The sequence below is a fragment of the Dioscorea cayenensis genome, chromosome 12 (genome assembly GCF_009730915.1).
Source record: "Dioscorea cayenensis subsp. rotundata cultivar TDr96_F1 chromosome 12, TDr96_F1_v2_PseudoChromosome.rev07_lg8_w22 25.fasta, whole genome shotgun sequence".
Taxonomy (NCBI): Eukaryota; Viridiplantae; Streptophyta; class Magnoliopsida; order Dioscoreales; family Dioscoreaceae; genus Dioscorea; species Dioscorea cayenensis.
In genome coordinates, this window is record NC_052482.1 from 7,776,198 (window position 1) to 7,797,740 (window position 21,543).

The 21,543-nt window shown below is 42.1% G+C and overlaps 1 non-coding gene across 1 annotated transcript; it reads left to right on the forward strand.

Moving 5' to 3' along the window:
• The first annotated feature begins 18,275 nt into the window (after window positions 1-18,275).
• On the forward strand, window positions 18,276-18,382 carry LOC120274324. Its single transcript, XR_005540852.1, has one exon. It is a non-coding gene; the product is annotated as a small nucleolar RNA R71 (small nucleolar RNA).
• The last annotated feature ends 3,161 nt before the right edge of the window (window positions 18,383-21,543 follow it).

Below are 21,543 nucleotides of genomic sequence, written 5' to 3' on the forward strand. Positions count from 1 at the left end.
TTGTAGCGACACTGTAGCAAAGCACTGTAGAAGCACTGTTCACAGTCAGCTGAGAAAACTGCAAAACAGAGAATCCACATGGCCGTGTGAAGAATCCACAGGACCGTGTGGATGCCCAATTCCAGCCCTAATTAAAGCCGATTTCAGCCCCAAATTCAGGATTTATTTCTCTATCTTTTCCCCAACTTGAGAGAGGACTTCGGTTAGGGTTTTGAGAGGTATTAGCTAGGGTTTTGGAGAGGTTCTACTGCTCCGACATTATCATTCCTTTGGAAGAAGGTTGGTGGGGGAGCTTCCGTCGAGACGTATCCTATACCGGACAAGAGAATCCTTGGACGACGAGTAGAGGATTTTCCACAAAACCATCGACACGACTATCGAGGGGGTTTCTCTATAGATTCATTGCTTTTACATTCTATTTCTTTGGTTGTACTTAGCTCCATGGAGAGCTAAACCCCTAGTGGGCACTTGGGTATTTGTGAACTCTAGGATGTATTTGTTTCATTGAATCTCTTTATTATGCTTTTAATTCATTGATGTTTATTGTGAGTTCCAACCTTGAATGCTTGATTGTATGAACATTTCCCCTAGAGTGACACTAGGGTTAAGAGTTCTTGTTGGTAACCTCGTGAGTGTGTGACACACCCCGAGCGTTAGACAAAGCTAGGTTGGAGAGGGTTGAGAGAGTGAGTTGAGAGGTACAGGAGTGTCCCCTTTCGCCTCCGATGTGATAAATTCTACCTCCGTTCCTCGAATTCTTTGTGGCCATAATAGAGTGAATGGTCTAAGGGATGACCCTCCACTGCGGCTTAGTTGCACGTGCAACGGAGTGAAGCGTTGAGGTGATCTTAGTATCTAGGGCTTAATCATGGTTAGGGACCTTCCACCTTTACCAAAGGGTTGGGTCTATAATTAGGAAGAGATTTATCAATTGGAATCCCTAGAGCTCTTTGCAACTCTATTCGAGTGCGAGGTTGAGAGGTTATCTAATCTTTCCTCCGGGACATGTATAGAGTTAGGCATAGTTGACCTTAGATTTGGGACTATGCATTTAAGGATTTCGACGACTCACCATTGCATTGATTTGGAAGCATAATAAAGGGTTCTTGCACTTGAAACGGTTGTCCTAGGCGGAGCATTATCTGAGTACCCCATCTTTATCGATTGCCTTACCTCCTCTTTTACTCGTGCTCTCTTACTTGTTGTTTTTACTGTTGAGAATTGAATCATTATCACACTTATCACTACTGACTTTTCACATAGCTAAGAAGCGGATTAAGTGTTTTTATTCCCTACTCCATGTGGATTCGATACCCGCTCATCCGGGATTATTACTTCTACAAACCCGTGCACTTGCGGGATATACGCAAGGGAATCTTGTCAAGATTTTGGCGCCGTTGCCGGAGAGTAGGCGTTTAGAGATACTTTGGACTTTGTTTTCTTAGCTATTTTACCATACATTCTATTTCATATCTTCTTATTCTATCATTGTTCTGATTTTTCCTTATTTGTTTTTTATTACAAAAAATGATTAACATGTTTGAGTCATTTAACACTATCATGATAATGGTTGAACACGTGGAGCAGAAAGTTAAAACAATTGCATTTCACGACATACCATGTTATTCTCATCAAGAGCAGTGTGCAACTCAACAGCCAGTAGAAGAATCAGTTGAAGAGTACATCGCTAGGATTCAAGGGCAAAACTGTGAATTAGATAATGTGACAAAGTAGTTTGAGGGATCCACGTCGGTGTCAATGAGTGATCAGTTGGAGGAAAGTGTAGAAAGAATCCTTGCTCAGTTTGATTCTTCCTATCAAGAACAAAGGCAAGAACTCTTTTTAGTGGGAGTTGCTATTTCAAAAGCGGAACTACGTGGAATGGACACGTTGATATCCGTTGCAGATTGTAAAGAAATAGGTACCCAGGTGGAAGAAGAGGAGAATAACTATGAACATGAGGCAAATGATTTCGAGGAGATTGATAGATTGAAGGAGGACAACTTGCGCCCATCAATTGTTGAACCACCAGAACTTGAGCTTAAAACTCTTCCTGCACATTTGGAATATGCATTCTTAATGGAGGACTCTAAATTCCCTGTGATTGTAGCTTCAAACTTGTCTGCAAAACAGAAGGATAAGCTTGTTAGCATGTTGAAAAAACACAAATCAGCTATTACATGGAAGATCTCCGACATTAAGGGTATAAACCCATCATTCTGCACTCATAAGATTTTAATGGACGATGAGTACAAATCTATGATCCAACCTAAGCGAAGATTGAACCCGAATGTGAAGGAGGTTGTCAAGGCGGAGGTAATAATACTTTTGGATGCAGGAATCATCTACCCCATATATGATAGCAAGTGGGTGAGCCCGACCCAAGTTGTCCCAAAAAAAGGAGGAATGGCAGTAGTAAAGAATGAAAAGAATGGGTTAGTCCCAACTAGGTCAGTTACTGGTTGGCGAGTTTGCATTGACAATAGAAGACTGAATGACGTTACTCGGAAAGATCACTTTCCTTTGCCATTTATTGACCAAATGTTGGAACAACTAGCGGGGCATCATTTCTACTTCTTCCTTGATGGCATGTCGGGATATTTTCAAATCCCAATAGCCCCAGAAGATCAGGAGAAGACCATATTTACTTGCCCTTCTGGTACTTTTGCTTATAGAAGAATACCTTTCGGGTTGTGTAACGCCCCTGCAACATTCCAGCGCTGCATGACAGCCATTTTTGATGACTTTCTCGAAGATATTATGGAAGTTTTCATGGATGATTTTTCAGTGTTCGGGGTCTCTTTTGATGCTTGCTTAAATAATATGGAAAGAGTATTGGTGAGATGTAAAGAGAAGAATCTCATCCTCAACTGGGAGAAGTGTCACTTTATGGTGCAAGAAGACATTGTCCTTGGACATAAGATTTCCCAGGTAGGTATAGAGGTGGATAAGCCGAAGATTGAGATAATTGAAAAGCTTCCTCCACCTACGAATGTGAAAGGCATTCGCAGTTTCTTGGGCATGCAGGTTTTTACAGAAGGTTCATTAAGGACTTTACAAAGATCTCCCAACCGTTGACCAAACTCTTGGAGAAGGATACACCTTTTTTTATTTCGAAAACAACTGTCTGAATGCATTTAATGTGCTGAAAGAAAAGTTAGTGCAAGCACCAATCCTGACAACACCGAAGTAGGATGAGCCGTTCGAAGTAATGTGTGATGCTAGTGATTATGCAGTGGAGCGGTCTTGGCTCATAGGACAAATAAGCAATTTTGACCGATCTATTATGCTAGCAAGACTCTCACAAGTGCACAAGAGAATTACACCATGACTGAAAAGGAATTATTAGTAGTAGTGTTTGCTTTTGATAAATTCAGACCATATCTCATGCTATCTAATGTCACAGTGTTCACAGATCATTCTGTACTCCGTTATCTCATGAACAAGGCAGATGCGAAACCGAGATTGATTTGGTGGATATTGTTGTTGCAAGAATTTGATATGGAAATAAAAGATAAAAAGTAGACAGAGAATATGGTTGCAGATCATCTGTCGAGATTAGAAGATTGTGAGGGGCAAGTACCGATAAGCAAGGAAATTAATAATTTCTTCCCTGAAGAGCATTTGTATGCGGTACAGACATCAGAATCAAAAGATATTCCATGGTTCGCAAATTTTGCAAATTATCTGTCAGGAAGGGTATTGAAGTAGGGTTTAACTTTCAACAGAAGAAGACATTTTTCAGTGACCTTAAGAATTTTTTCTGGGAAGACCCTTACCTATTCTGTATTTGTGCAGATTAGGTGGTGTGAAGATGTGTTTCCAGGGAGGAAGGTTGGAACATCATTGCCCATTGTCATTCAGGTCCAGTGGTGGGGCATTATGCATCAAGTCGAACTACAGCGAAGGTTTTAGCCGCTGGATTCTATTGGCCGACCTTATTACAAGATGTTCATCAATTCGTTTTACGATGTGATAGTTGTCAAAGGGCTGGAAACTTATCACGGAGGGAAGAGATGCCTCAAAATACTATGCAATTTTGCGAGGTGTTTGATGTATGAGGAATTGATTTCATGGAACAATTTCCAAAGTCCAATGGCAATCAATACATTCTGGTAGCCGTTGATTATGTTTTCAACTGGGTGGAAGCCCAGGCTCTGTCAACTAATGATGCAAGAACTGTGGTGAAGTTTTTTATGAAGTTATTTACTCGATTTGGAACTACAAGAATTATCATTAGCGATCGGGGAACCAATTTTTGTAACACACAATTGGCGAAAGTGTTAAAACTTTATGGAGTTCATCATCGTCTTGCTACTCCTTACCATCCACAAACGAGTGGGCAAGTGGAGGTTACAAACAGAGAGCTCAAGAGGATCTTAACGAAATAAGTGGAACAAGGGAAATGAGATTGGTCTGAAAGGTTAGATGACACACTTTGGGCTCATAGAACAATTTACAAAACCCGAATAGGGAGCACTCCGTATAATTTAGTGTATGGAAAATTGTGCCATTTACCGGTGGAATTGGAGCATAAAGCATATTGGGCAATTAAAGCGATGAATTTTGACTTGCGCAAATCTGGAGAGCAACGAATATTACATCTCAATGGGTTAGACAAATGGAGGATGAAGGCATATGAGAATGCAAGGATATATAAGGAAAGAATTTGGAAGTGGCATGACAAGCATATTAAGATTCCAAAGGACTTCAAAGCAGGCGATCAGGTGTTACTATTTAACTATCGTCTATGTTTATTCCCAGGGAAACTCAAATCAAGGTGGTCTGGTCCGTATACCATAACCGAAGTTTCACCTCATCGGGCCATTGAGATTAACCATCCGGAGAAGGGCACATTCAAGGTGAATGGACATAAGCTGAAAACATACTATGGCAGAGAGATTTGTAGTGACAATAGAGAAGTATTATTCCTCCATGAACCCCCGTGAGGTAAGGCAAGGTAGGTCAAGCTTAGTGACGTTAAACAAGCGCTTCTTTGGAGGCAACCCAAGGGTTTACTGTTTCTTATCTTCTAGTTCAGTTTGTTTGAATGAATAATTCATTAAGTGTTGGTGTCTTGATTTTTAGATGCTTGTGCTGAGATTTTCTTGTGGGCTTTGAATATTCTTCGTGTGTTTTCATGTGGAATTGGCTAAGTTATGTCATTTGAGCTTTATTCCAAGTTTTTCACTGGTAAAAATTGCATACTAGGGCAGGCTCTGAGTGTGTAAACATGTTCATAAACTTTCTGCAGAGCCTGCAGGTTTTTCTAAGGCATCTAGTGAAAATGCACGGGCGTGTAGAATTTCCGCACGCCCGTGGATTTGTATTGCAAGCTCATCAAGAGAAGGCACAGGGGCGTGCGGCTGCCCCAATGAATGACCATGCAAACATCGCACGCCCGTGGGTAATTTCCACACGGGCGTGTGATTTCCTGCAGAGTTTTTCAAATTATCCCAAGAGCGCACAGGGGCGTGAACTCGCTCATGTGGGTGACCTTGTTAAAACTGCACGGGCGTGGGTAATTTCCGCACGCCTGTGCGATTCTCTACAGAGGAACTCTCGCCATCCCGAGAAGACACAGGGGCGTGTGCTTGCCCTTGTGAGTTGAGCCTGTAAATGTCCACGACCGTGCGTAAATCCCACACGGGCATGCGGAGCACTTAGGATAATTTCTCGGATATCCAGCGCAGCCAAAGTGGCATGTGTCTGCCCCTGTGAGACCTTCGTTTGAAGGCGCACAGGCGTGGGTGATTCCCACATACCCGTGTGGATCTCCAGGAATTAAAAGACTGTCTTCTCTCCCATTACATTGGTCACACCTTGTTCCTCAACTGATCGTAAGCCGCCGAAAGAACATTTTTTCCGACATTCTCCTGTCCTCCTATTGTTGTCTTTGAATCAATTTACTGTGCATTGTGTGGATTGTAGGGGTATTTAGCTTCAACTCGTCGGTAAGCCTTTGTTTTCTCTCGTCACTGACTTCTTTTGAGTCTAGCTGATTACCTGTGACTAAAATGGATAATACACATCGGTTTCTTGCTTAAATGGTTATGATTTGTTTTTGATAAGAACTGGAAGTGAGATAGAGGTATAGCTGGAAGAATGGCTACAAGGGCCATGCGTTTTCCACACCCAGTGAAACTGCATGGGCGTGTGGAATTTCCGCACGGCCGTGTGTTGTTATTTTCTTGCAGTCTGAATGAAACTGATTGATTTTCTTTTTTCTAATACATGCAGCTATGACCACCAGATCGAAGAAGGCAGTTGCTAAACGTCCTAGAGGGCCTGCCCCTGAGCCGGAAGTCATGGAATTCACACTTCCTACATATCGAGCTCAGTTTGAGCGGTTAGCAAGGCTCAAGTTTGGTTAAGCATGAATCCCGGATGTTGGGTCACTCGGGAAGGTGCAACTAGCAAATGACATGGCTGATGAGGTCGAGAAACTATTATTGGTCGGTAGTTGGCACAAGTTATTGAATATTCATGATCCTACTATCCGCTCACTCACTTTAGAGGTGCTTGCTTCATTTGAGTTCGACCGTTTTTATGCTCATGATAAGTGTCTAAATGTACATATTTCTGTATATGTATTTGTCGCTTCTAGCATGTATTTTTACTAGAATTGATGCCCGTTTTGTGCTTAATCGTGTATTATTTGCTTTGCAGGGCACGGGAATGCCATGGAGGACACAAAGATATAATTTGGGCGAAAAGGAGAAGAAAACCAGGGCGCAGTACTGTAGTGTATTCCCTGTAGCAAAGACTGTAGCATCTGGGGAGTTTTCAAGGCAGGAATCAAATCATGGCATACGGCCTCAATGCTGCCCGGTATAGAGCCCGGGATGATCACTGTAGCACAAAAGAAAGTTGATTGATTGAAGGCATACTGGCTCAATGAGGTGCTCATTGAGCCAGTATGGATACTATTTGGAGTGCATTTGAGGAGTCCTCTTACCCCGAACAATGTCAATGGGGAGCTCAATGAGGTCCTCATTGAGGTCAATTTGGAGGAAATGATTAGGGTATATTAGGGCATTGGTGAGGACTTTTTGAAAAGACTTCTTCTTGGCCTCTTGGGCCGCCGCCACCACACAATCTTGAGGCCTTCCGGCAATCTTCCGGCGACGATCCTTGTGGGAAATGAGCACCCATCATCACCAAGAGGGAGAGGAGCATAGGAGAAGGAGTTGGATTGAAGATCTAGACCACCATTGCATCATCATTCGAAGCTTCATCGATTCAAGGAGATCAAGATCGTAGAGGGAGTTTTCTTGCTTCTTTATTGTCTTTCTTTTCCTTGTATGTTGTATAAGTATGCCTTGTCATGAGGGATTAACTTATTGTTGTGTTTGGATTTGGATGAACCCTAGGGCTAATCTTGTGTATGAACTTGGAATGTTATTCTTAATTGAGTTTGATGGTTGTTTGAGATTTAATCTTTCATGCTTTCATGTCTAGAATTACATGTATGGAGAGATCCGTAATTCTACTATGAGTTGTATGCGTAGATGTGACCTACTCACGTATACTAGATCTAGGAGAAATTGAAAGGGGATACTTGTACCTACACGCCAAGAAATCGGGTGTTGGTAGCCCTCCATTGCTAGGTTTAAACCGAAGGATAGTAGGTTTACTCCTATTAGAGATTTCCTAGAACTTAATGCGATCATAGGTTTGTTAATCCGGAAGAAATTCTGATTGACATTCGTATGAGATTAGGGGTTAGTCACCGAGAGATTGGGGCTAATCTACTCATGAGATCTCTAGGTCTCAATTATCATCAATGCATCTTTAACACATCCTAGTTTGGGACTTAATGACAACCCTAGGTGGATTCCTTGTCCAAACACTACCTTCTCATGCTTGATACTCCCTTGTTTATTTATATCTGTGTGCTAGTTACTCGGCCATAGATTAGTTAGTTTATTTTATTTTATTTCATTTGTTCTTCATACCAAGAATTGTAGGCTAGATAATAGATGAAGAGTGAGTAATAATACTTCCTTGGCCCCGTGGAATACTACGACCCCTGTGTCACTCACAGGGTATTACTTGGCGATCTCGTACACTCATTTTGATAGTGTTCGCACTATTCAGTTCAGAGCTTTTGGGCAAAATCATAGTATAAGCGTCACATAGTTCTCCACTAGACTTGGTCTATATGATGAGGAGTATACTGAGACTGAGGAGTATGAGAATCTTCCGATTGACATGTCGGGTTTATCTCCCAAGGAGGCGTATGAAATGCTATGTGGAAAGTGGCGATATGAACCAGGAGTGTCTAAGGCCTCATGTTTATCTTGACCTAGTTATAGATATCTTCACGCCATCATAAGCAGTTCAATGAATGGTTGCGGTGATAGCACGGGAGTCATAAACAAGCAAGAACTTATGTACTTACACTCCATGGTTCGGAATGAGCCGGTCTATCTGGGGCACATTTTAGCTGAGTATTTGAAGCATCTAGGACAATATCCCAGACTAGGTGTCATTTTCTCGGGTACATATATTACTAGACTGATTTTGGGGATGGGTCTACGAGACAAAATCAGCGGAGCCGATAAGACGATAATACCAGCACCACTTGGGTTGGAGACAATGAGGCTCGTGGGTTTGGTCAGTAAATATCCAAATGGTGTTTATGTGCTGAATATGCCATTCGAGGATACAGGTGATGAGCCTCCATCAGTATCAGTGGAGACCGAGGCACCTCCAGTGGTGGAGAACGTACCCCCTGTATGTTTGTTTACACCATCTCGAGCCCATGATCATTTTGAGAGGATCGAGAATACTTCAGGAGTGGTGCGAGCAGAGATTGCCGAGATTAGGGCTACGCAGGCTACTCAGTACATAGAGTTCATGGCACGTTTTGATGTATTACAGCAGATCTTAGAGCGAGACATCGCCTCCTTATTTGTCTTGCGACCGAGGACTCCTCAGCCCCCCCTCAGCATCTCTTGCACCTCCATCTCCTATACCAGCACGGGTGGATCCACCTTATGTTTCCCCACTACCAGCAGTAGCAGAGGAGCCGACAGAGCGAGACATCGACATTTGACTTTATTGTTTTCTGCATTATCTTTATTTTTCATTTTATTTTAGACTTGTTCAGTCATAAAGAATTCTCCTTCTGAGTTTATTTTCATTTTGCATCTCGAGTTATTTTTGTTGTATTGAGCTTCACTGAACCCCCTCGTGTATGCGTGCAGATGGTCTTGTTATTATGGGAATTGAGACTCTATCATGGGCACGGCTAAGGTGCTTCGGCACTTGCCCGTGTGAGCTTCAGAACCTGTTGGAACATTACTCCCAAAGACTTAGCTCCATCAAACGCGACACTAGGAGCCAGGGGAGTATTGTTTTGATTGCTTCTCCCACATATATTCTTCATTGATATACATTATGAGTGAGCTTGCATGTGTACATTGGGGACAATGTACATCTTAAGTGTGGGGGGGAGTTTCATAGTGCATACATCCTTTTTATCGTTCTTAATTGTTACACATGCTCGTATAGCCAATGGCAGTTCACCTTAGTTGCAATGATTGTATTCTTGAGTTTAGGAAAATTTTTAACATTAAATATCTTCATGCTCTACTTTTATTTGAATTTTTAGGAATTTTTGCCCGAAGTACACTCACTGCACTACTCACTCTTTAAACTCTTTTGGAAACTCATGTTCGATGTTAAAGGGACTAGTTATAGTTGTGTTTAGTGTAAAAAAAATAAAAAAAATATAAAAAATATAAAAAATGGAAAATGAAAAGAAGGAACAAAATAGTTTTATTGTTTATTTGTGCTTGTTGCGTGGAAAGAGCTACCACCTATGAAGTATGAAGCTACTCTCATAATTCGGATACTAGCTATGCCCTAATGAGAGAAAGAGCTATCTCATAGGATTAGTGAAAGCTACCACTCCGGTAGAAAGAGCAACCACCTCGAAAATGTTAAAGCCACCTTAGCGGCCGCTTTGGAAAGGGCTACCTTAGAGGATGTGTGAAGCTACTACCATCTTTGAAATTGTTGTCACTTTTGTAGATAAATAAGTCCCTTGTACTTGTAGAATGCTCTCTCTGTACACTTTGGTGTGCCTAAGGCCAAGCACTTCCAATTTTATGCAGGTAGGGTTGTGAACCCAATTATGAAGGAAAGAAGCCAATGTGGATCATAATGCACCGATTTTGGAGGAAATCTTGCTAAGGTTCAAACGCGATGACATAGGTCGGGTGTGAGATGCTAGAGGATGTGCCAACCTCCTCGTATTTGAGTTAGCACAAGCATTTGGAGGGGTACAAGGGCAGTCACACTCAAACATTTTGACTTATGCACATAGAACAACATCTCCATCAACTTATCCGTCATTGAAGAAGCAAAGCAATCCACGACGTGAACGTGTGCCTGTTTTGCGTTACCTCTATGAAAGTATGGATTCGGGAAGTATTTTCAGGCCCGATACTATAGCAGAGTATTGTAGAAATACTGTAGCAAAGTACTGTAGAAGCAATGTTTATAGTTGGCTGAGAAAACTGCAAAATAGAGAATCCACACCGGCGTGTGAAGAATCCACAGGACCGTGTGGATGCCCGATTCCAGCCCTATTTAAAGCCGATTTCAGCCCCGATTTCAAGATTCTTTTCTCCATCTTTTCCCCAACATGAGAGAAGGCTTCAGCTAGGGTTTTGAGAGGTATTGTCTAGGGTTTTAGAGAGGTTCTATGGCTCTGACATCATCATTCCTTTGGAAGAAGGTTGGTAGGGGAGCTTCCGTCGAGGCGTATCCTATACCGGACAAGGGAATCCTTGGACGACGAGTAGAGGATTTTCCACAAGACCATCGACACGACTATCAAGGGGGTTTCTCTAGGTATTTATTGCTTTTACATTCTATATCTTTGATTGTACTTAGCTCCATGGAGAGCTAAACCCTTAGTGGGCACTTGGGTATTTGTGAACCCTAGGATGTATTTGTTTCATTGAATCTCTTTATTATGCTTTCAATTAATTGATGTCTATTGTGAGTTCTAACCTTGAATGCTTGATTGTATGAACATTTTCCCTAGAGTGACACTAGGGTTGAGAGTTCTTGTTGGTAACCTTGTGAGTGAGTGACACACCACGAGCGTTAGACAAAGCTAGGTTGGAGAGGGTTGAGAGGGTGAGTCGAGAGGTACAGGAGCATCCACTTTCCCCTCTGATTGATCGCCCGCAAGTGTACGGGATCGCCAAGTAATACCCTGTGAGTGACACAGGGGTCGTAGTATTCCACGGGGCTAAGGAAGTATTATTACTCACCCTTCATCTATTATCTAGCCTACAATTCTTGGTATGAAGAACAAATGAAATAAAATAAAATAAACTGACTAATCTATGGCCGGATAACTAGCACACAGATGTAAATAAACAAGGGAGTATAAAGCATGAGAAGGTAGTGTTTGGACAAGGAATCCACCTAGGGTTGTCATTAAGTCCCAAACTAGGATGTGTTAAAGATGCATTGATGATAATTGAGACCTAGAGATCTCATGAGTAGATTAGCCACAATCTCTCGGTGACTAACCCCTGATCCCATACGAATGTCAATCAGAATTTCTTCCAGATTAACAAACCTATGATCGCATTAAGTTCTAGGAAATCTCTAATAAGAGTAAACCTACTATCCTTCGGCTTAAACCTAGCAATGGAGGGCTACCAACACCCGATTTCTTGGCGTGTAGGTACAAGTATCCCCTTTCAATCTCTCCTAGATCTAGTATACGTGAGTAGGTCACATCTACGCATACAACTCATAGTAGAATTACGGATCTCTCCATACATGTAATTCTAGACATGAAAGCATGAAAGATTAAATCTCAAACAACCATCAAACTCAATTAAGAATAACATTCCAAGTTCATACACAAGATTAGCCCTAGGGTTCATCCAAATCCAAACACAACAATAAGTTAATCCCTCATGACAAGGCATACTTATAAAACATACAAGGAAAAGAAAGACAATAAAGAAGCAAGAAAACTCCCTCTACGATCTTGATCTCCTTGAATCGATGAAGCTTCGAATGATGATGCAATGGTGGTCTAGATCTTCAATCCAACTCCTTCTCCTATGCTCCTCTCCCTCTTGGTGATGATGGGTGCTCGTTTCCCACAAGGATCGTTGCCGGAAGATGGCCGGAAGGCCTCAAGATTGTGTGGTGGCGGCGGCCCAAGAGGCCAAGAAGAAGTCTTTTCAGAAAGTCCTCACCAATGCCCTAATATACACAAATCATTTCCTCCAAATTGACCTCAATGAGGACCTCATTGAGCTCCCCATTGACACTGTTCGGGGTAAGAGGACTCCTCAAATGCACTCCAAATAGTATCCATACTGGCTCAATGAGCACCTCATTGAGCCAGTATGCCTTCAATCAATCAACTTTCTTTTGTGCTACAGTGATCATCCCGGGCTCTATACCGGGCAGCATTCAGGCCGTATGCCATGATTTGATTTCTGCCTTGAAAACTACCCAGATGCTACAGCGGCAGCTACAGTGTCGGTGCTGCAGTACCACTGCTACAGTACTCCAGCTACAGTCTTTTGCTACAGGGAATATACTACAGTACTGTGACCTGGTTTTCTTCTCTTTTTTGCCCAAATTATATCTTCGTGTCCTCCATGGCGTTCCCGTGCCCTGCAAAGCAAATAATACACGATTAAGGACAAAACGGGCATCAATTCTAGTAAAAATACATGCTAGAAGCGACAAATACATATACAGAAATATGTATATTTAGACACTTATCACCCTCTGACATGATAGATTCTACCTCCGTTTCTCGATCCATAATAGTGTGCATGTTCTAAGGGATGACCCTCCGCTCGGGCTTAGTTGCGCGTGCAACGGAGTGAAGCGTTGAGGTGATCTTAGTATCTAGGGCTTAATCGTGGTTAGTTACCTTCCACCTGGACCAAAGGGTTATGTCTATAATTAGAAAGAGATTTATCACTTGGAATCCTTAGAGCTCTTTGTAACTGTATTCAAGAGCGAGGTTGAGAGGTTATCTAATCTTTCCTCCGGGACATGTATAGAGTTAGGCATAGTTGACCTTAGATTTGGGACTATATATTTAAGGATTTTCACGACTCACCATTGCATTGATTAGGAAGCATAATAAAGGGTTCTTGCACTTGAAACGGTTGTTCTAGGCGGAGCATTATCCCAGTACCCCATCTTTATCAATTGCCTTACCTCCTCTTTTACTCGTGCTCTCTTACTTGTTGTTTTTACTCTTCAGAATTGAATCATTATCACACTTATCACTACTGATTTTTCACATAGCTAAGAAGCGGATTAAGTGTTTTTATTCCCTACTCCCTGTGGATTCAATACCCACTCATCCGGGATTATTACTTCTACAAACCCGTGCACTTGCGGGATATAAGCAAGGGGATCTTGTCATGCACGCATAAACGAGGGGGTTCAGTGAAGCTCAATAAAAATTAAACAACTCGAGTATATAAAGATGAAGCAATGAATATAACTCAAGACAACAAAATAAAAGATAAACTCAGAAAGAGAGTCCTTTCTGAGTGTACAAGTCCAAAATAAAATAAGGAAGTAAAAGAAATGAAAAGTAAAATAAAATATAAAGTCAAGTGTCGATGTCGTCCTTTGGCTCTACTGCTGTTACTGCTGCTGCTGATGAAGTACATGGTGGGTCAACTGGTGCTGGAATAGGGTATGGAGGTTATGGAGATGCCGAGGGACCCTGAGGAGTCCTCGGCCACAGGACAGATGACTAACTGACCTCTCGCTCTAAGATCTGCTGTAATGTGTCAAAACATGCCATGAACTCTGTATATTATGCGGCCTACGTAGCCCTAATATCAGCAATCTCTTCTCAGTCCTCTGCTACCTCTGTCTGTATCACCCCCACAGCGCTTTCGAGCCTCTCAAAATGATCATGGGCTCAAGATGGTGAAAATATGCGCACAGGGGGTGGGTCCTCTGTCAATAGAGGTGCCTCGGTATCCATAGGTGCTAAATGAGGCTCGAGGGCAGTCTAGGAAGCCTCGGGATCATCACCCTCCTCCTCGGCTATCTCTGGGCCGGTAGAACCAGAGTATAAACCCCCGTGCGAACCTTGCGAACCATGCCCATCAATCTCATTGTCTGCTGGCTTAGGGCGCAGGTATACTCGTCTTCTCGGCCCTGCGAATCGCTCCCAAGAGACCCATGCCCAGAACTAGTCTCATAATGTCAGGGCCTAAGAAGATCGGTCCCAATCTAGCATAGTGGCCCTGATGTTGAATGTTCTCAGCGACGATGTGCCCTGGATGGATCGGTATGCACTACATCACTGAATACAAGTACAGAAGCTCTTGCTGGCTCAGAACGCTAGTGCTATCACCACGACCATTCACCGACCTACTCATTATGGCATGTAGATATTGGTACATAGGTCGGGAAAGGCACATGGGCTTGGACACCCTTGGCTCATACTAGCCCTGACCACATAATGCTTTGTAAGCTCTGTGTAGGGTCAGGACTCCAGGATAATCTGTCGGTAATTGAGAGTACTCCTCAGTGTCTATAACTACCTCCTTGTACAAGCCAAGCCAAACTGAGAACTGAGTGATACTCAGACTATAGTGATGTCCAAGTGCTCTGAACTGAACAATGTTGAGGTCGTCGAATTCGTATAGGATCTGTCAAACACGAATGATGACAGAATCTCCAGTGTAAGCTCCCGGATGGCTGGCTCTGTAATCGATAACAACTGCCTCCAACCACCCACCGATACAAGATCCTCAACCACATCGATGAACTTGTCTCCCTGCTGTAAATCTCTCAGTATGCTCATGTTTAAGAACTGAGTCTGTTCGAGCCGAAGTCTCGACAAACGCTCGAACAGAGCCTGGTTCTCAGGGATGGTGAATCTCATACTCTCGGACTTAGGAGACGACTCTCGCGGTCACTTATCAGCTTGCTTCTTTAACGGAGGTGCCATAATCTGCAAAAATTGAAAGAGAATCGATCAAATAAGTTAATTAAACATAGCTCCAGAAATCCACACGGGCGTGCAGAATTTCCTCACACCCGTGTGGATCCACGGAGCGTGAACAAACGCAAGGCCAAACTCCACAAATGCACCATTATAACGCTTCTACTTCGTTCTAAATATAAATAAACTTCCTAATTGAAGAAACGAAGCATTATTGACTAGTTCCATCGATCAAAATCATGAATTTGTGAATTAAATCAAATATAGGGCTTACCGTTGTGTTGAGATGAGAAAGCTTTAAAAATGGCCAGAAAACCAAGCAAAATCCTTCCAAATTGGCGATACGAGGTCGGGAAACAATATAGGAGTGCTCTCAAGCAAATGGAGGATATGAGGGTGAAGATAAATGATAATCCTTTTAAGAGGACTCGGGCCTCTTGGCGTTCTATACATCGCCACGGCCGTGCAGAAATTACCCACGCCCGTGCGTCTCCACAGGAAAACCTCACAGGTGTAGATGCATACCCCTGTGCGATCTCGGGAAAACACTCACTGCCTTTAAATGCTCTCGCATGGGCGTGAGAAAAATACCCACGCCCGTGCGCCCAAACCACAGGGGCAGCCGCACGCCCCTATGCCATCTCTGGACATCTAAGAAAATTTGCTAAGTGTTCCGCACAGGCGTGGACATTCACAGGCCCATCTCACAGTGGACAAGCGCACGCCCCTGTGTCTTCTCGGGATGGAGAGAGCTCCTTTGCAGAGATTCTCATGGGCGTGCGAAAATTACCCACACCGGTGCGATTTTCATAAGGTCGCCTACAGGGTCGAGTCCACGCCCCTGTGTGCTCTCAGGATAATCTGCCAATCTCTGCAGGAATTCACACGCCCATGAGGAAATTACACACGGGCATGCAAGAATCGGATGGTCATTCACAGGTGTGAGTCCACGCCCATGTGACTTCTCTGGATGAGCTCGCAATGCAAATTCACGGGAGTGCGGAAATTGCACACGCCGGTGTGTTTTCTTTGGATGCATTAAAAAATTCTACAGGCTCTGCAAAAAATTTCTGAACATGTTCACACACTCAGAGTCTGCCCTAATATGCAAATTTTACCTATGAAAAGCATGAGAAATAGCTCAAACAACCCAACTTTGCCAAATCCATATGAAAACACACAATTATAATTCAAAACCCACATTAAAATCGCAGCACAAGTATATATATAAAAATCAAGACCCGAACACTCAACACTTTATTCATGCACACACTAAACTACTAAACTACAAAAACTATAAACACTTGGGTTGCTTTCCAAGAAGTGCTTGTTTAATGTCACTTAGCTTGACGTACCTTGTCTTACCTCACGGGGGTTCATAGATGAAAGTTGTCCTCTTACCCATGGCTTGGAAGCACGACGAGCAAAATCTCTTGAACGTAGAGGGTGAATTATCGGGCTTGGGACCGCCTAGAAATGGTTTATTCAACTTGTTCAGTTCACGCACATCTCCAACAGCCTTGGAGTGTTTCCGCCGGCATCTCCTAGCCCTCTTCATCTTCTGGAGCACCTTCTTCAAGATCCCGGGGTGGATGGTACTTCTTCCGTCAAACCAAGCATCATTACTTCTTCATTGTCCTCCTCTTGGTTGAACAAGCATTCATATGGATTCGGATTGAACATTTCCTGCATGTATACATCAACAATCTCATCAATAGCATCTAAAAAATAAAAGTATCATCAAAATGAAGAGAATACCGTATGGCTTCAGCAAGGCGGTATGTCAGCTTGTCATCACCAACTCTCAAAGTTAGCTCTCCGCCGTCCATGTCAATCAATACCTTGGAAGTCCATAACAACGGCCTCCCAAGTATCAAGGGTACATCTGCATCCTCATCAACATCTAGCACTATGAAGTCAACCGAAAAAATGTACTTGTCCACCTTGACAAGCATGTCTTCAATGATGTTCCTCTGATGTCTCACCATTTGATCAGCCAATTACAAGGTTATTAGAGTGGGCCTAGGCTTGCCTAAGCCTAGCTTTTGAAAGAAGGTGTATGGCATAACGTTGATAATGGCCCTTGAGTCCGCCAATACCATTTCTTCACCCAAATTGCCAATGTTACACGGAATTATGAAACTTCCCGGGTTTTTCTTCTTCTTTGGCATGTTCTTTTGCAAAACTGCCGAGCAAGATGCATCTAAAATCACTGAAGCACTCTACTCTAACATCCTCTTGTTGGTCAACAAGTCTTTCAAGAATTTTTCATACTTAGGCATTTGGGCCAATGCCTCAACAAAAGAATATTGATGTGGAGTTGCTTGAACAAACTCAGGAACTTCTTGAACTGTTCATCCCCTTGGTCATTTTCAATCTAGAGGGATAAGTGGTTCTTGGCTTTAAAGGTGGGGATGCCACCTCTTTCTCTTTGATTGCTCCTTCCTCGAACTCTATAACCTCGGGTGCATGTTCATTTGGCTTCTCACTCAGAAGCTTACCCTCAACCTCACGACAACTTCTCAGAGTGATCGCCTTCACATGCTCACAAGGGTTGGTTTCGGTGTTACTCGGTAAGCTTCCTTGTGGCCTTTCTGATAAGGACTTCGCAATGTGCCATACTTGATTTTCAAGATTATGCAAAGAGGCGCTGTGGTTCTGAAGTGTAGCCTCAACTGATTGGAATCTTGTATCAGATGATTGCACAAACCTAGTTAAGGCCTTCTCTGAATCATTCATCCGGGTCTCCAAACCTGAAACTCTGTTTTTCATGTTTGGGGATTGCTATTATTGTTGGAAACCTTATGGCCCTATGGTCTTTTGTGGACCTTGGTTGCTCCATGAGAAATTGGGATGACTCTTCCAACCCAAATTGTAGGTATTGCTGTATGGGTTTCCTTGATTCCTCATGACATTACCCACAAAATCGACGTTCTCAACCGAAGATGCATCACCAGTAAATATCTGGCAATCGGAGGGAGCATGTCCTCCACCACACCTGGTGCAAGTAATCACGGCCGCCACTCTATTCGAAGTTGGAAGATCTAACTTCTTACTCAATGATTCCACTTGAGCCGCCAACGAAGTTATTGCATCTATCTCATGGAGACCGCCCACATTCTTCTTCTCCCTAGCATTCCATTGGTAGCTGTTTAACCCCATTTCTTTAATTAGTTGATGGGCCTCATCAGGGGTCTTGCTACCTAAGGTACCTCCTGCTACCGCATCCAAGAGTTACCTTGTACTCGGATTTAAACCATTGTAAAAGGTCTGAACAATCACCCACTCTGGAAATCCATGTTGCGGGCACTTTCTCAGGAGCTCCTTGAACCCTTCCCACATCTCAAATAGAGACTCCAATTTCAACTATACAAAAGAAGAGATCTCATTCCTAAGCTTTGCAAATTTTTCGGGAGGGAAATATAGGGCAAGAAAAGCTTCTACCATCTCCTACCATGTGGTAATCGAGGCTCTAGGTAATGAGTGTAGCCACTGCTTCTCTCTCCCCTTTAAGGAAAATTGGAATGCTCTTAACTTGATGGTATCATCCATCACCCCGTTTATCTTCAGCATATCACACACCTCGAGAAAGTTCTCTATATGACTATTTAGATCCTCATCGGCCAAACTATTGAACTGTGTGGATTGCTACAACATGTGGATGAATGCCGGCTTTAGCTCGAAGTTTTGAGCTGTAATCAAGGGACGCACAATATTAAATTGTGTCCCCAACACTGAAGGTCTGGCATAATCGAATAATGTCCGCTGCTTCTCATTCTGTTCTGCCATGTTTTCAGATTCTTCTACTTCCAAATCAGCTAGATTATACTATTCTTGCACCGGTTCTTTCCCTTTTCTTCTAAGTGTACATTCAAGCTCGGGATCTCCTTCAATCAGCATTGAGGGGTTCCCTCGGGTCACAACCTGGAGCTGCACCCAAAAAGAAAGAAAAAAAAATCAGAATGATGATAGAATAAGAAAAAATATGAAATAGAATGAATAAATGAATAGCTAAGAAAACAAAGTGCAAAGTATCTCTAGATGCCTACTCCCCTGGACTGGCGCCGAAAACTTGACACGTCCGTATATGCGTGTAAACCACAAGTACACGGGTGTCAAAGTAATAATCCCAGATGAGTACATATCGTATCCATAAAGAGTAGGGAATAATGACACTTAAGTTGTTTCTTAACTAATGTGGAAGATGAATAGTGATAAGTGTGGCAAAATATGAAATAACGAAGATAAAAGCAACAAGATAGATAGCACAGGTAAAAAAGAAGGTAAGGCAATCGATGAGGATGGGGTACCTAGATATTGATCCTCCTAGGACAATTGTTTTCAGTGCAAGAACCCTCTATTATACTTCCTAATTGATGCAACAATGAGTCATGAAAATCCTTAATTACATGATCCCAAATCTAAGGTCAACCATGCCTAACTCTATACATGTCCCGGAGGAGAGATTGAATAACCTCTCAACCTCGCACTCGTATAGAATTGCAATGAGCTCTAGGGATTCCAAGTGATAAATCCTATTCCTAAATATAGACCTAACCCTTTGGTCTAGGTGGAAGATCCCTAGCCACAATTAAGCTCTAGGTGCTAAAATCACTTCAATGCTTCACTCCGTTGTACTCATAACTAAGCCCAGCAGAAGGTCATCCCTTAGCCCATTCACTCTACTTTGGTTGCAAAGAACTCTTGGAACGTGGAGGTAGGATAGATCACACCGAAGGGGAAAGGGGATGTGATAAGTGCTTTAGTAGACATATTTTTATATATATTTTACATGCATTGAGCATCATTTTTACAATGGTTTATGTCTCGTATTGTGTATTTGGTGTTCTTTTATGCATATAGGTTGTGAATGCCTTGAAGAGTAAAAGGAAGCAAAGATAGGCTGTAAAGACACAATGTTCGGAGTTCTTGTTCAATTCAAGGACCAAGACACGAGAGGAGTTCATAAACGTGGAGATGCCGACTTCCAAGAAGATTCAAGTCAATTCACTAGTTGGAAGGGCACAAAGGCAGCCACATCTTCATGTTCATTCTCTTTGTGAAGATTGTAAGACCTCTCAAAGATACGTCGATGAAGAAAAGTTTTATGGCTACCACATGGACGTGTGCCCGGATATGTGGCCTCAAGAGAAGAGTGTTTGGACCGCGTTTTGTGAAAAGTACAAGTGAATTGATTTGAATCTCCTTAGAAGTTGGGACTCATCTTCACATTCATGAACTCCTTTCATGTCTTGGTCTTTGAATTGTACAAGAACTCTAAACATTGTGCCTTTATAGCCTATCTTTGCTTCCTTTTAATCCTTCAAGACATTCAGAACCTAATTGCACAAAAGAACACCAAATACACAATATGAGACATATACAATGGTAAAATTAATGCTCAATGCATGTAAAACACATATAAAAATATATTTACCCAAGAACTTATCATTATGATTTACATTTAATCCAATGTGTGTGATTTGTATTTCATGCTATATGTTCTTGGATGTCCCCTTTTTCTTCCGACATGATTTATCCTACCTCCACATTTCAAGAGTTCTTTGCGATCACGATAGAGTGAAGTGCTAAGAGACAAACTCCACTTGGGCTTAGTTGCCCGAGCAAGAGAGTGAAGTGTTAAAGTAATTGTTAGTGTTGGGTCTTAATCATGATTAAGAGTGTTTTGCCTGGACTGAAGGGTTAGATCTATATTATGGAACATGGTCTATCACTTGGAAACCCTAGAGATTCAATCATTCCTACACAGTGTGAGGCATCGAGTGTAAATTTCACACCCACGCCTTTTACTAAGGTAAATGTTGTTAGGTAATATCACAAAAATAAAATAACATTAAAAGGGCATGGAGAAACAATAATATATTGGCGATATATATTCTAATTGTTTTAATGAGCATGTTAGTTTAATTAAAATACCTATAAAATTATCTCTTGATGATTTTCTTTCTTTTGATGTGTCGAACTTATCTCTCGAATTGTCGTAGATCTCCTAGCGCCGAATGAAAGTTCCACGCCTCTGGATCACACGCCGGAATTAAGAGACAATCTCCTCTTCTTCTCCAAATAGTGGCTAGGGTTAGAGAGGAAGAGAGAGCTAGGGGATTTTCTCACTAGAGAATTAATTGAGCTCCGTCTATAGTTGGAGAGGAGTCATATTTTTAGGAACTTCATAAAACATGATAAACATTAATCAATTAGGAGTTCTATTCGAAATATGAACCTTCATAATATGATAAACATCATTCAACTATGAAGTCTTATTCAAAATATGAACCTTCATAATATGATAAACATTACCATAGAAGTTCTATTAGAAATATGAGTCCTAATCTAACTAAAACAACTTTTATCTTTGAGTCCTCATAATTTTGATTATCTATTCGACTCCATCGAATTTAAATCAAAATTTAAACTTAAGACAAAAACCCTAGACTAATTTACAATTTCACTCATCCCATGAAGTAAAATTGTAAATTGACAATTTTACCTATGTACTCAAATCAAGACTGATTCTTTATCCCCTTAACCGTGACTCCCTA